Raw genomic sequence first — 14053 nt, 5'->3', positions numbered from 1 at the left:
CAGGTGCTTACAAGCAGTGGATTCGCCCTTTAAGAGCAGCTGAGAAAAAAGGGTATGCCTAGGGAGAATCTTGGCCATGGAGCTATAGATATTTGGTAACCTTTGAAAAGCTTATAATAATGCAGAAACAGCAGCAGAGAAGCACAGTAGCAGTAGGATTAGCACAAGCGTGGAGGAGTCTCACGGAGCAAGGGAATTGGGACAAACACAGAAGAACTGTAAGGATTTCTCTGGGAGAGGGGGACAGGAACAGAGAAGCCCCTGAAGGAGAGCTCAGGGTAGTGCTGTGGCAGTTGCTTGTAAAGAAGTGGGGAAAATGTCAGGAGGCTTCCCTTCTTACTTGGAAAAACAACCAGACAACCATTTGAAATGTGTGACTTGCTCTGCTAGCGGCTTGAGCGTGGCAATGAATGCTTAGTCACCTTAAACAGAACCCTGTTTAAAGTATTTTATTGTAGAATGTCTTTACTATTGGTTTTCAGGAAACAATGGAAAATATTGCATATAATTTTGGATTTGTATCTGGTGTTTCTTTTGGGAGGCAGGCTTTTTAAATAGTAGTTGGAATTGCTCAGCTGTAAAGCTTTCAGTTAAGACAAATGATATGTCTAAGCCTGGACTACAAATAACCACTGCGATGTATTCTGGTTGTCTCAGTTAATAAAAAAGATGGCATGTTGACTGAGTCCCTGGCTTAAAGTCTTTCTACAGATTTGTGCTAGAAAATCTCCACACATTCCTATGATTCCAGCTATTAAACTCAAATGCTTTAGGATCCAACTGGGGTAATCAGAGAACTTCAGTGGCTGTCACACAGGTCCCTCGAGAATAGCCTGAGCCACCTCTGAAAGTGTCTGCAGCTCAGGAGAGCTACCAACTGCCAGTTTGGGGTGGAAATCCCATGCTTTCTTCTGTTATTCTTTTCACTGTATGTTAATCAAGCAGATGCTACATCCAGGCTGAATTCCTGCATTTAACTCTTCTTTAACTCTGTGCCAAGCCAGTGATGCAGAAGGCAGCTGCTCTCCGGCTCCGTAGCTGTGAACAGAAAATATCCCACTCCCAGCCTCTCCGCAGCCCGCCTTGTTTTCAACACTCAGTTAGAAACTTTGGCCTTAAGTGACAATCAAAGGCGGTTTAAACTTACCTTATTTACTTCTTCTGGTCTTGCGCTTGGGTGATACACAAGGCTATGCTAACAAAAAATAGCATCCTCTTTCCCAAACCAGTCAGAGATAATTGAAGGTACCTGTGTTTAACCCCCTTCATCTTCGGCAGCACTGAGGTTAGACTCTTAGTTACACATCTCTCGGATGATACGTCAACAGCAGGGACTGTGTATAGTGGGAGCCACCAATGGAATAAGTTTTCACAAGAGAATTAGACTTTGACTGCCTTATGAAGGCTGTCAAATAATACCAAATCAGTAACACTTTTCTTAAAAAAAACAAAAACAAAAGAAACTTTACTGTGTTCTTTTGTTCTCATCTCAAGACCTTGTCTAGTCTAAGGTCTCTGTAGCAGGTGAGAGAAAACCAAACTAGTCTGCTAGCGATTTCCCTTTGCCAGTCTAATATATATTGAAGCTGTTCCGTTACTAATAAGGTGAGCATATGAAAAACCTTCTGAGGAGAAAAGCCACAGAGAGCATAGACCACTGAAGAGAAGGGCAGCGTTTTAAGAAAAAAATCGTGCTAAGAATACTTAGAAGTGCCATGCTGGCTGAGATGTTTAGTACAGCTCTTTGTTACTTTGATTATAGTGTGTTTGTATGAGCAGTAACAGATTTTCTCTGGTTTGGTGGCTTACTTGCAAAGGTCAACCTTTTGCAAGACATGTATTTACTATACTTAGTGTTTTCTGTCGTAGGCGAAAATTTGATTTCCTAAAAATTGTTACTGTACCAGGCAAATAATTTCTGAAAAAGTAATCCAGAGGACAAAACTTACCGTACAGGGGAAGGGGTTTCATTCAATTATCTCCGTGTTATGCTATTTAATGAAACGTGGGGCATTCACAACTTTCTAATATAGCAAGTCAAAAAGCAAAAGTGCACCCAGAAAATGACCCGTCTCTAGTTCTTCTTCCTGTCCAGTTTATGCCCATACTGTACCAGTGGGTTAGAGAGGTAGGATGTTTCTATATGTGCCTTTACTGTGTAAATATTTATATCCACCTACATAAAACATACTTCTCATGTTTGCATCAGTGTTATACTCCTGATATCAAGGGAACTTTTGACGCGCCTGTGTATTTGTAGACCACTGAAGGTGGTCTTCTGGAATTTGCTATGTGCTATAGTAAAATAAGGTGCCAGTTTTGTCACAGTCATGTGTGTCTCTCTAAGTCACAGTCACAAATAATAATTTGGAATGTGCCTCTAAAATATAAGAGGATGCTCTTGCTATGAACTTGCCACATTTAAATAATTGAAATGGTATCTGCCTTGGGATGCTTCCCCATGTTTCCTACTAGCTGATTGCAATTCAAATATTGATGTGTGATACATCTTTATGTAAATCGTAGCATATACTGTCTTATCCATTACATGTATTTAGAAAGCATTTTCACTTCAGGCTTTTAATTCTGAGGATGGTATTTTGGCTTGATTCCTAACATTGGCTCCGCCAGGGAAAAGGGCCTTTGTTTGTCAGTGGGATTCAGCACAATTTGCCTTCGGGCAGTGGAGGTAGATCGCCTACTAAAGTCTCTTTGATACGTGCAAATTGATTAGCAGAAACTTGAACACTAATTTGAGCAAACTAAAAGATATATTTTTTTCAACAGATAATTCAAGTGTCTTAAACATTTAAGGTTTTTTTAGTGGGTTGTTTTTGTATTTAGAAACATCTTTATTTTTGTGAGAAGAAATTTGTGTTTAATGACATTGAAAAATCCATGTGCATTATATCTCTTCTGGTGATGGTCTCCTTCACAAAAATGCTGTTCATCTTAATGCCATAAAAATAATTTCAATTTATAGTTTGAATGATGCATTAAACATAGAACTTAATTTTCTCTAGAATTTAAATATTTTACTGCTTGAAGTTCCCCTCTCCCCACCTTGATTAATTTCAAAGCTGGCTGGACGTACGCTTGTGTGCACCCTGAGCCTGACCAAATTCCCCTTTTAATTGCTGGGAATTTTTTTATTAACTTCATGTTGGGTTAGTCCATGAACTTACAGATGCGGACCTGGAAAACCTGGATACTGCTTGGCAAAATCAGTGTAATACTTCTGGGAGTGGCAGGACGGTTTAAGTGTTCTTAGCAGGGTTAGGGTGGTTCTTGTAGAGAACGAAATACCAGGTGGAAAAGTAAGGAGCCTGCTATGAATTTTAGAACAGTGTGGAAGGGTTTGAGGTCTGCAGGGGCAGGCAAGGTGGCTGGCTTCAGTATTTGACCTGGTATCCTGCTGATCTTATGTTTAACAACGATGAAGTAAATTAATTTTTCTTTTTCAGAAAAGCACCTGTGAAAGTGAGCTTGCCTGTGCCCTGGGGTACGTGACATGTGGCAGTGCTTGGGATGATGCTGAGTTTGCCATGAAGACACAGAAAGAGGAGCTGTAGATTACTTACAGAACAATTTTTCAGTAGCTCAGACTGGAAAGGTTCACCTGGGTCCTCATGGCCTGTGCTCTGTGATTGCAGACACAATCTCATAGTCGTTAAGGTCCTTCTTTTGGCAAGCTGACAGCAGGTCTAGTTCACTTTGCTAAGGGATTTATTGAATTGCTTTTGCTTTGTAGCTGTTTATCTTCAGTCTTTCTTCATTCATTAAGAACTTTATTATCTCTCTGTGCCTTTTGGGGGTGTTTGAAGAATCTAAAGAAACTTTACATGTATATCCCCAACAATGTACATGTACATTTAAGATAAAAAGTAGCCAAACCCACAAGAAAACTGATGCACTAAGGAAGTGGGGGGTTTTGTTTGTTTGTTTTTAATCTTTGCAGGGTACACACACACACGAGTGTATTTTATTAAGAAAATTGCTTTTCAGCTCTGCTTTTGCTCAGCTACCGTCAGGAACATAATGAGATGAATTAGACAAAGCAAACTGAGCAATTGCTCGTGCCCTCTATTCATTTATGAAGTACATATGTGGCTTCAAGGGCCTTAGTGTAAAACACAAACAAAGCCCTTCTGGGAGATTGCCAACCCAGGCATTCAGAAATGGTATTCAGTCTGTCACTTTTGAGCCTTTTGGATTCAAGGTAATATTTCAAACTTTCCTCATCCATCCATGGATGTTGGAAACTTGGTTTGTGCTGTGTTATGGAGATAGTCATATCCCTGCCTGAATCCAGGATTTAAACGTTACAAAGTGTTTCCTCACTTGCCCCTCACCTTCTCCCCCCTCTTTGTGAAAATAATAGGAAATTTCAGATAAATTACAAGGTTGCACACTGCTCAATAATTTGTGACAAAAGCAGATGATCACAACGATGGGGTGGGAGGTTTTAAGCTTCTAGGTTGTTAAAGATTAAACAAAATTATTGTCGTGCTCTGAGTTTTTAAAAAAAAGGACGAATTTTTTTCTCTTAAAAACATCAAAATGTTTTGCTTCAAGATAGGATGGGTGCCTTAGAATAGCAAAAGGCACATCAAGTTTGGGAAACATTTGGTCCTCTTCCTAGGGCAGAAGTGGAGCTTTGAATGGTGCGGGAGCTGGGATATAAACCTGCTTCTGCTTTTATCTCAAGTGTAGGACAGGTCTACTGGTCTACAGGCGTGAGCCAGCAGAGTGAGCGAACTACCTCCCCACCTTCAAAAATTACACCCTTGGCCTCACACCATGAATTTGTCACTATAGTATCACTTTCCTTATGTTCAAACTGAAATAAAACTGCAGCCTGAATCCTGGTGCCTTACTCATAAACTCATTTTCCTTTTTTGCTCAAAATTTTCTGCATGGGAAACCCTTGGATCCAGTCCCTGCACGTGCACAGGGTGGGTAGGAAGATCTGAGCCGCTGATCGTGGTTTTGTTTCTTTAGTTCAGCCGCAGCTCTGCTGGTATTACCAGGGCTGCGTGTGATGGGTTACTCTGTATCTTGCTCTAAGGTAAATAGCTTCTGGCCGTGCAATAGGAGTATTTGATCAATTTGGGGATACTGTGGTCCCACCTCTGTGCCTAGAGTGTAAGCTAATTTCTTTCACTTGGATGCCCTGCTGTTCACTGGCAGTTTAACCAGAGAGTTGGGCGCATCGTCATTGCCAAGTGCAATGGAGATCATTGTGCATTATCAAGTGCATGGAGATCAGCCCAGATTCTTTATGGTGCTAAATATTCACTCCCTGACTATGAGCTTGGCTGAACCTTATCTCCAGCGAGGAGCACAGCAGCTTGGGGGAAGGAACCCAGCTGGGGTCCCGTGAGAGGGCAGCACATGATAGCTGGGAGAGGCCGAACAACACATGTTATATTTATATACCAGGCGTGCCCCAAAACACTGCCGATGCCTTGAATTCAGCATTTTTGGCAGTGCAGGAGTTGAATTTGTTGGATCTTCATCAGCTGAGAGCTCTCCTGGGCGGTTTTCACTGCAGCCAGACAGGGCTGACTGCTTGTCGTGTTTTTGTCGGTGTGAATTTGACCCATTACCTGCTGCAAGCTCATTTCTTTTGCAGCCTGTAGGTAAAGTGCAGTAAAACGATCCCTCCTGCCGAGTGATTTGGCTGAAGCTCAGAGCGCTGGATGCCCATCCAGGGCATCCATGCCCATCCATGGATGACCGTCAGCCAAACTCGGCAGCTGATGCCAAGTGCTGCAACTTCCATGACTTGTCTCAAAACTTGCATTACTGATGATAATTCTTTAAAACCCAGCTCGTGAAAGAAGACTTTTATATTGTTTTCGCCTTTCATTTTCAGAATACATCTGTTGGCAAAGTAAGTGCTAAGGAATGGGAAGTCGGACACCACCACCTCCCACAGCCTATATATAAAATTATAAATTAATGTTTAAAGTTAGTCACCTCATCTTTTTTTTATGGTATTGGGGTTGCTAAAGCTAAGTTTTGCCAGAACAACAAACACGAGAGGCACAGCTGTAGTTATTAAGCAAGTTGCACGTGCACAAACAGGAGGGCATTGGGCCCAAATTGTTTTTTCATTTTCAGAAACTACCTGCTGGCCAAGCCCAACTAGAAGCAGTAAACTCGGAGCAGAGAGCGTGGGGCAAGGGAAAAGAAAACCGAAATGCTGATACCAGGGCAAGTTATTTCTCAACACCAGAGCCAGCATGTTTGTATCTAGCCATGTTGTTACTGAAAGTATTATATGTAAGTACTATATGTATCACTTACCAAAATATCAAAACCAACACAGGATTAGAATTCAGTCCCAGTTCATTTACTAGATAGCCAGCTAAAAACTCGAAGACTGGGATGTAGTTTTAATTATACTTATTTCTATGGGTTTCCCAAGTTCTGCTGAATCTCTTTTCTTGTACTGAAAAGAGGTTCAGGGAAGAGTGGTTCTCTCCCACGAACTGTTCCAGCATATTAAAATGGCAAAGTTTGGCTTCTCTCCTTAGAAGCCTTTTAAGTCGGAGTCTGACATTGTTCTCACGAGTGCTGTCGTTTGGCCAGCTGGAAAACTACCATATCCTGTTGTATGCTACTTGCCGAGAGTGAAAAAGGAGAATGGCAATGGAGAGGGCAGTTGTCATAGTTATCAAATTAATTCTGTCTTCATTTGCAAGTTTAAACAAATTATGTCGAATGCGTATGGGAACTTGGATTAAAAATGTAGCGCATGTATATCTTACACCATTTAACCGGTTTCAGGTGCCGTTTCACTTGTCCACAAAAATGTACAAGTGAGTTCCCACTTGTGAACTCACCCACAAGTGAGTTCCACACTTGTGTCAAGACTTCCAAGAATTTATTTGTTTGCTTCAGTGCAAAAATTATTATCTGGCCTGGAATTCTTCTTAGCGTTGGGCATCCAGAACATCCAAGAAAGGAGTTGTTGGATCTATTTCTGCTTAGGCAGCATCAACAGATTTGTTTATTAAATTCCAACCTGTTACTCCCGTGGAAATCAGCGGAAAGCTTTCGGGATGGCACAGGTTGTCTCTTGAGCGTAACTGGTCCTGCCAAACCTTGTTTGCGATAGGCAGGAGGAAGGAACCTCACTAGACTCGCAGGGTATATTTAGGCTGTGAACAAACATCCTGCTCCCAACGCGTCTGTGCGGCTGGAAGAAGTGACTGACAGAAAACTGTCCTTAGCTGCTTTTCATCCTCTGAGGTCTGCTGGTGGACAATAACCGTGGTCATGTTCTCTGCCCTGCTTTTACTCCGATTGAGCTCAGCTGGTTTAAAGAGGCTGGGTGATGGGCGCTTGCCGTGTTGGCTGGCTTTCCTTGAGGAGGGCAGGGTGTGATCCCACAAGCAGCTCTGCCAGCTCGTTTGAAGGAGCGAGTCCCTAGAATGGAGAAAAGTGACATGCAGGGTGGTGGCCCATGTCCTCGCCCCATTGCGGTTATTCCTCGGTCGGTGTTTGCCTCCTCCCAGTCCTCCCCTGCATCCAGGAGGAGCAATGTGCCATGCCACGGGTAGCTGTGAATGCCAAACGCCCCAGGATGGGGTTTAAGCCCTGCCACATTTTGAGTGCGGTCCCTGGGGAAGCGTCTCTTTATTGCTGGTTGAGCACATTTGATGGGGAGTTTTGCCGAATAAAAACTGGAGCTCCAGGAACCTTGTTTTCACTGTCACCTTTAGAGGAAGCAACACCTCTAAATTCGATTTACTGTTATTGCGTGTGTCAGTTCTGGAAAATCAGATTATTTGGTGTGTTTGTTTTTACAGCTCAAGGATAAATCTCACTTCTGGCATAAGCAGGTGTAATTTCATTGAAGTAAATGCAGTTGTACTTCTGTCTGAATTTTTGGATTTGGCCGTAAATCTTTGCTGCCTTTTAAAGAGACTTTTGTTCTCTGTTGCATTCTGTTCGGAGTCAGGCTGTGAAAGCTTTGCACTGGTTTTGGAAAATTGGGAGGGGAAACACTCCCCACATGCTTCAGCTTTCCCCAAAAGATTGCTTCTGTCACAGCAGATTAATCCTGGAAGTTTACGGGCTAGAAACACAACGCGTGGTGGTGAAGATTTGTTTAAAGGGGGAGGAGAGGGGCCTCCTCTTCTGCGGGTCAGAGCGGGGGGAGCAGGTAAATGGGAAAAGCGATGGGAAGGGAGGAAGAGACCCACCCCTGATGGAGCAGTGCCTTCCAGGGAGCAGCACCCACTGTCTCACAGCTGGAGCCGGCAAACACAAGCGTGCACAGTCCGTGAGGAGAGTGGGAAGCTGACATGATGTGCTTCAACTCGATGCAAAATGAATGAGCTGCTGTTCTCGGGGGTATTCGGCCCCCGTCATTGAAGTACAAGTTACATGGCTGCAGCAAGTGCACTTTGCATCATCTGGTGCCTAGATACACGCTAACGGAGACGGGGACCAGGCGGAGCGTTGAGTTGGGTGTTTGTGTATGACGTGCTTGGCATTAAATTCCTGTTTGCTGCAACAAAAAGGTAGGAAACTTCAAAAGTGACAAGAAAAAAACCTCAGCCCCCCTCCAGACAACAGTCTCATGTTAGGAGTAGCCTTTGTCTCGAGTTGTATTTTCAAAGCTATGGTCCATTAGTCTAAAGCTTCTGTGTGGATGCCTGCAAGGCAAATTACAGCTCCTAGTGTGACAAAGGCAAGTCAGATTTCTTTTCTCCAAGAGCTGACACTTAACAACCTTCAGGAGAGCGCTGTAGCAGAAATGCTGGACTGTCTGCTGGGCGGTGAGTATTTGATGCTGTTCTCCCTCTCCTTTATCCCTTCAGATGTTGCTCATTTGAGCAGTAAGCTAACTAATGGGTCCTGATGATTAATGGGTTTGGGGGGTCTGTGTTCAGCTCGGAATTACATGTTCCTAAACTGGCTGCAGTTACTGGCTGCCTATTCACCAGCCTGATTCTGTAGAGGATGATCATAATTTGCTTTTACTGGTAATGCTGTGTTAATGGATAAAAAGCTGTTGTAGTTAAGAACAGCAGAAACCTCTTTTACTGAAGAGGAAAAACTTCCCTGTGTTTCCCCCCAAACATACAGCACCTGTATAATTATTTATGTGTAATGCCCAGCTAACTTCAACCTAGCCAGTTCTTCTTTCAGCCCATAATTGACAATGGAGATTATGCAATTTGAAATCTTTGTGGAGCTCCAAAAGAAGTAAACACATTTAAAGGTAGAAGTATTACACTGGAGGGGATACATGCATGTAAAAATAGATTTAGTTGAAATGGTTAATGGCTCTTTTGACAGAAGAGGAAACTTCATGATTTAAACGTAATATATTGCCTTGAGATCTCTGTGCGTGCTTAATCCTATCTGTATTCATAAAGAATTTGCAGCAGGAGAAATTTCATTGATTTGTTAATTGATATATAGCTTTGAATCCTCATTACGCTGGGAGCAGAGAGGAGGGAAGAGAGACGAGCTTTATCTTGTTCTTTAAACTCAGCAGCTTCTCTCTTAAATTAGGTTGTTTGCATGTTGTGGAACCTCATTGCTCTCCCTGTTCTGTGCAGTAATTTTTGCCTTTTTAAAAGATAGCAAACATTGCTGAGTCTTGATCTCTATCAGGGAAATATATGAAGTGTTTCATCTCCTAAAACTATGGCTTTAATTATGCTTTTGTAGCTGTTGCCTTGCAGTTAATGTAACTATAACAACTTGTGAGCGAGAAAAAGGATATTATTTAGCCCTGGAGCATTTCTCAGTAAAAATTGACTTACTTATTTTCATAAGGAGTTAAAAGAGAGAAAGACAGTGGGGTTTTATTATGTAATACCAGTTAGAATTTTTATTTTTTTTTAAAAAAGTACAGGTTAGTTTTCCCTTCTACAGCAGTGGATGTCTATAAATAAACTAATCCAGTCTACGTAGATATTTTGAACACTGATCAGTTGGAATACAGATGAGGATCAAACTGTGTGAATTAGTATTTTAGATAATTAAGGCATATATTGACGGGCCATGGTGTTTCTTGTATTGCAGTCTCTTGGGTATCCTGTTGGAGTTCCCTGTCTTTTGTGACATGAAGTAAAACTCTTGTTACTGGGGAAAAAGTTCTGATCTAATTGATATTAGAGTGCTAGTATTGATTCGAATGCTCTGTATAGTTTTAATTTGTGTTAGAATGCAGACTTTTTGCTTCATTGTAGTTTGTGATGGGCTGAGATGACCTTATTGTCTGGGTAAAGTTAATCCAGGTCAAAACTTGAAATTTAAGAATTCTAAAACAGGGACCATCCAGTCAGTCAGAAGTATTAAATTTCATTTCCTCTTATTAGAAAATAACTGGCGTGTCCCTGAATTTGGTTTGGTATCTGCTAAAGAAAACGATACCCTTTTGTTGTTGTTGTCGTTATATTTTGATGTGACATTAAAGCCTTCTCTGTATGTTTTAAGACGTTTCTAAATTGGAAATATCTTTATGGCTGAATTTAGTAATTCTTTAAAAAGTTAAAACAGAAAAATCTCGTATCCAACTGATCCATCTAAAATGGTGGTCTAGTGATTTGGGGAAAAAGTGGCCTGCTGTTCGAAGTTCTTTTCATGCATCCAGAAATGTGTGTGTTTTCCCTAACAAGCCGAACATAACATTTTCTAAGGAGAGGGAAATGGTCTGCAGTGGGTTATGAGAGATGCCCCCGCTCACATCAGGAGAGGAGGTGCCTGGGGTGGCCATGTGCTTCAGGGAGCTGTAACTGCACCCACTCTTTCATCTCGCGTCTTCAGTCACAGTCATTTAGTGCATGGAGATGAGGAAAACCCTGAAGAAATGGTAGAGTGACCTGAGGTTGCTTATTTATGGAGAGGACTTGAGGAATAACAAGGAACCAGCTTGCCTGTCAGATATCGATGTGATGTCTAGCACCCAGACTACCAGTGGGACTTACTGATTCAGACCCTCTGGTCTGAAGAGCCCAATTTAGTCTTTACAAAATCTAGATCCATACAATGTGTCAGGCTCCCTCATATTTCCTTTTTGTTTTAAAAATAGAATCTGACTAGGTTATAGTAGTCTTCATAATATATGATCAGCAACAGGAGGCTAGATCAAGCCATCAATTTTTAAGCAGAAATCTACTTTGCTACCAGTGGAGAATTGCTTAAAAATTGATGGCACAATCTGGCCCACCGTGAACAGGGGATTTCTGCAGAAAGCGTTAGTTGTACTTCTACTCAGTCTCCATCCTGGGGATGGCAGCGTCCCAGAAACTCAAGGCCAGTCTGCTGGAATAGTTTGATACTTGAAAGACAAAAGGTTTAAGAACTATGTAAAAAAAAAAAAAAAAAAAAAAAAAGGCGGGGGGGTTAAAAAGCTACGAAACTCATAGAAAAATTTTAAACCACAGCTATTTTCCTTTCAGTGAAAGTAACTATATTTCTCTAATGGCATACACAAGTGAAAGACATAATCATTCTTTAAGCAACAGAGAAACTTCCAAATGCACAGAAATTAAGGTTGTTTACTTTATTTGTGCATGTTATGTAGTTGAGGTGTAAATACATTTTACATAAACAGTTTGCTGCATTAAGTGCTACTAGACTTTGTAATTACAAATTAGAAAACCAGAGTAGGGCCTCTTCCGTGCCTCAGAGGATATGCTTGGGCAAGTACTTATAACTGCAAATACAGACAAAAGGCTCGTGCCATGCATCATTATTTTTAATTAAGTAAAATGTGTTTTACTCCACTAAAACTCTACACTAATTGACAGCAAAGACAAGTCAGCTGGTCGTTATCTCTTAGGAAGAAAGATGGTCAGGGCTGCTGCTGCTGCTGGGTGTAGTCCCACATGAAAACGCGTAAGGACTGCAGAGGTTGGAGGGCAACCTCTGTACTCACTCAGGGTGTAGGTGACACATGGCAGCCGTATTTTTTCTGATCTGCTCAAAAAAGACAACTGGGGAAGTTGCAGTCAGCCAGACTCCGGGGGAAGCTCCAGGAATGAAGGTGTGTGAAGTGTTAACCTCTTCACCCTGTTCACTGAATGCATCAGTCACAGAAATGGTTGGGCTGTAGACTTAAATTAACTCTGCCAGGTACAGGGGATTAGATTCCTAACACTTTTCTCAGGCTCATGTGCAGTGTGGTGCTCCACTAAAACATTAGCCGAACATGGGGGCATCATCTTCATCCTTAAATACCTTATTGGAGATGCCTACAAGAACAAAACCTGTTGGGTTTGTTGGTGTGGTTTGCTGTCCGTCACATTGTAGTCTTACCATGGCCCTTGTTGAAGACACAACAGTAGCAGTTGTGGAGTATTTGGAGTCCAGGATGTCTGTCCCCATCACAGGGATGGATGGGTGCGTGGGGACCTGAGCTGCTGGGGCTCTCGGGCATGTCATTTCACCCCTGCCAGCCTTCCTCTGCCCACCACTGAGATGGGCCCATAGACTGGTCGTCTGTGTAAGCACAGCATCACCATGTCCATCTGCACGGCATGTCTCTGTCCTGGGGGTTGAGGGGTTTCTGTTACAGAGTCACAGGGAAAAATTTACCCTGGAAAGGACCGCAGCAGGTCACCTAGATGAGCCTCCTGCCCAAAGCCAGGCAGAGTTCAGGATTATTATTTTTAAAAACCTCCAAGAACAGAGATTGTGCGGCCTCTCAGGGTATCTCTCTGGGCTTACCCGCTCTCTTGGCAAAGAAACTTGGGTTTGTTCTATTGTTTTTAAACCTTCCCATGAATGAGTGGGAGACACTAATTAGATCCTTGCCCCATTACCTCATCCCCAGGCTAAATAAGCCCACCTTGTCTCCAAGCTAAACAAGCCCGCCTCCAAGCTAAACAAGTGTGGTTCCTGCAGCTCTGGTGGCCCTCAGCTGGACTCATGCCAGTTTGTCAGTCCCTCCTGTGTATTGGTGTACCCAAACCTAGATGCAAAAGCCCAGATATGGCCTCACAAGTGCCAAATGGAGTGTGTTTTGAGGGGTACAAAGGTTTTGCTCGTCGATGTATTCACCTCCCAGTGAAACCTCCATTGTCCTCCAGCTTGTGGGGTGTATATCAACGATCAGCCTCCAGGGTGCAACTTGCATCAGACACTGATCTGCAGAACCCAGGGCTGGAAGGCGAAATTGTCTTCTACTCAAGCACAGTCACAGATCTCTCCCCCAGGATGGTGTCCCATCAATAATACCGTTCTCCACAACTGTCTTGCCTCTGCTGTGTCCCTGGGCTGGGTACGACCCTCTGTGAGAGGAGTGGGGAGGAAAGGGGGTGATCAGGGAGGCAGGCACCCTGCAATACCGTAACGCGCTGCCTTCAAAGGCACTAGTTGGAAAACAGTCTGGAGTAAATGGGCCTGGCAGAAGTGGTGGGGAGGAGAAGACTATCATCCCCTCCCTGGGGAGGCAGCGTCCCATCGGGGCTGGCTTTGGAGGTGGGGCTTCTTTCTCATGCCTCTGCAGGCTGGAAGGTCGTGGGCTGTTTTCCTTGGAGGTCTTGGCCTTTTCCCCTCAGAAATGAATCCGAAATCCTGCGTAGCAGCCCTGACACAGTTTCTAGGTATCATCTTCCCACGTTATTGGCAGGCTCTGGCTTGACCCCTTTTAGTTCAGTCAGCTTGGAAAAAGGATATGTAGAGCACCATACCGAAGCTCTCACACAGCTGCTCTTGCAGCATTTCTGGCACTTAGAGCCATCAACAAAATCTGCCATTTGAACTGACATAACTGTTTTTTAGCCTTGGGGTGATTAATATACTTACTTATTCATTTTAAGTTTGAAGGTAAATCATCTGACCATATTTGAGCTACCAGAATGTGAAGGGAATACAGGCAAATAGTCTTTTGTGTGAAATTAATTCATAAATTGCAAGACACCCTATGAGGAGATACTGGGTTAATTAGAAAGCTGTAATTAACTAGTTAGAAGCAGGATGCAGCCCGCCTTGATCCACATGCATCCCGTGGTGTGGGAGTCCCTCAGCCTGAGCCCAGCTCGTTCCTCGCTGCCCGGGGAAGTCCAGCAGCCCAACT

At 43.0% G+C, this 14053-nt stretch overlaps 1 protein-coding gene across 37 annotated transcripts in view; it reads left to right on the top strand.

The window, feature by feature from the left end:
* Positions 1 to 14053, top strand: part of APBB2 (amyloid beta precursor protein binding family B member 2) — a 190446-nt gene that overhangs the window by 151862 nt on the left and 24531 nt on the right. The window contains exon 1 of one of the 37 annotated variants that reach the window (XM_074587909.1): positions 7987 to 8537. The exons of 35 other annotated variants lie outside the window; for them this stretch is intronic. The gene's annotated coding sequence lies outside the window, so the exon portion shown is untranslated. Of the gene's footprint in view, positions 1 to 7986; positions 8796 to 14053 lie in introns of those variants that run through there. One more of the 37 variants, XM_074587908.1, reaches the window with a different exon arrangement.

The sequence above is a fragment of the Larus michahellis genome, chromosome 5 (genome assembly GCF_964199755.1).
Source record: "Larus michahellis chromosome 5, bLarMic1.1, whole genome shotgun sequence".
Lineage (NCBI taxonomy): Eukaryota > Metazoa > Chordata > Aves > Charadriiformes > Laridae > Larus > Larus michahellis.
Note: the sequence above shows the minus strand (reverse complement) of the source record. Positions and strands in the feature narration are given on the sequence as shown.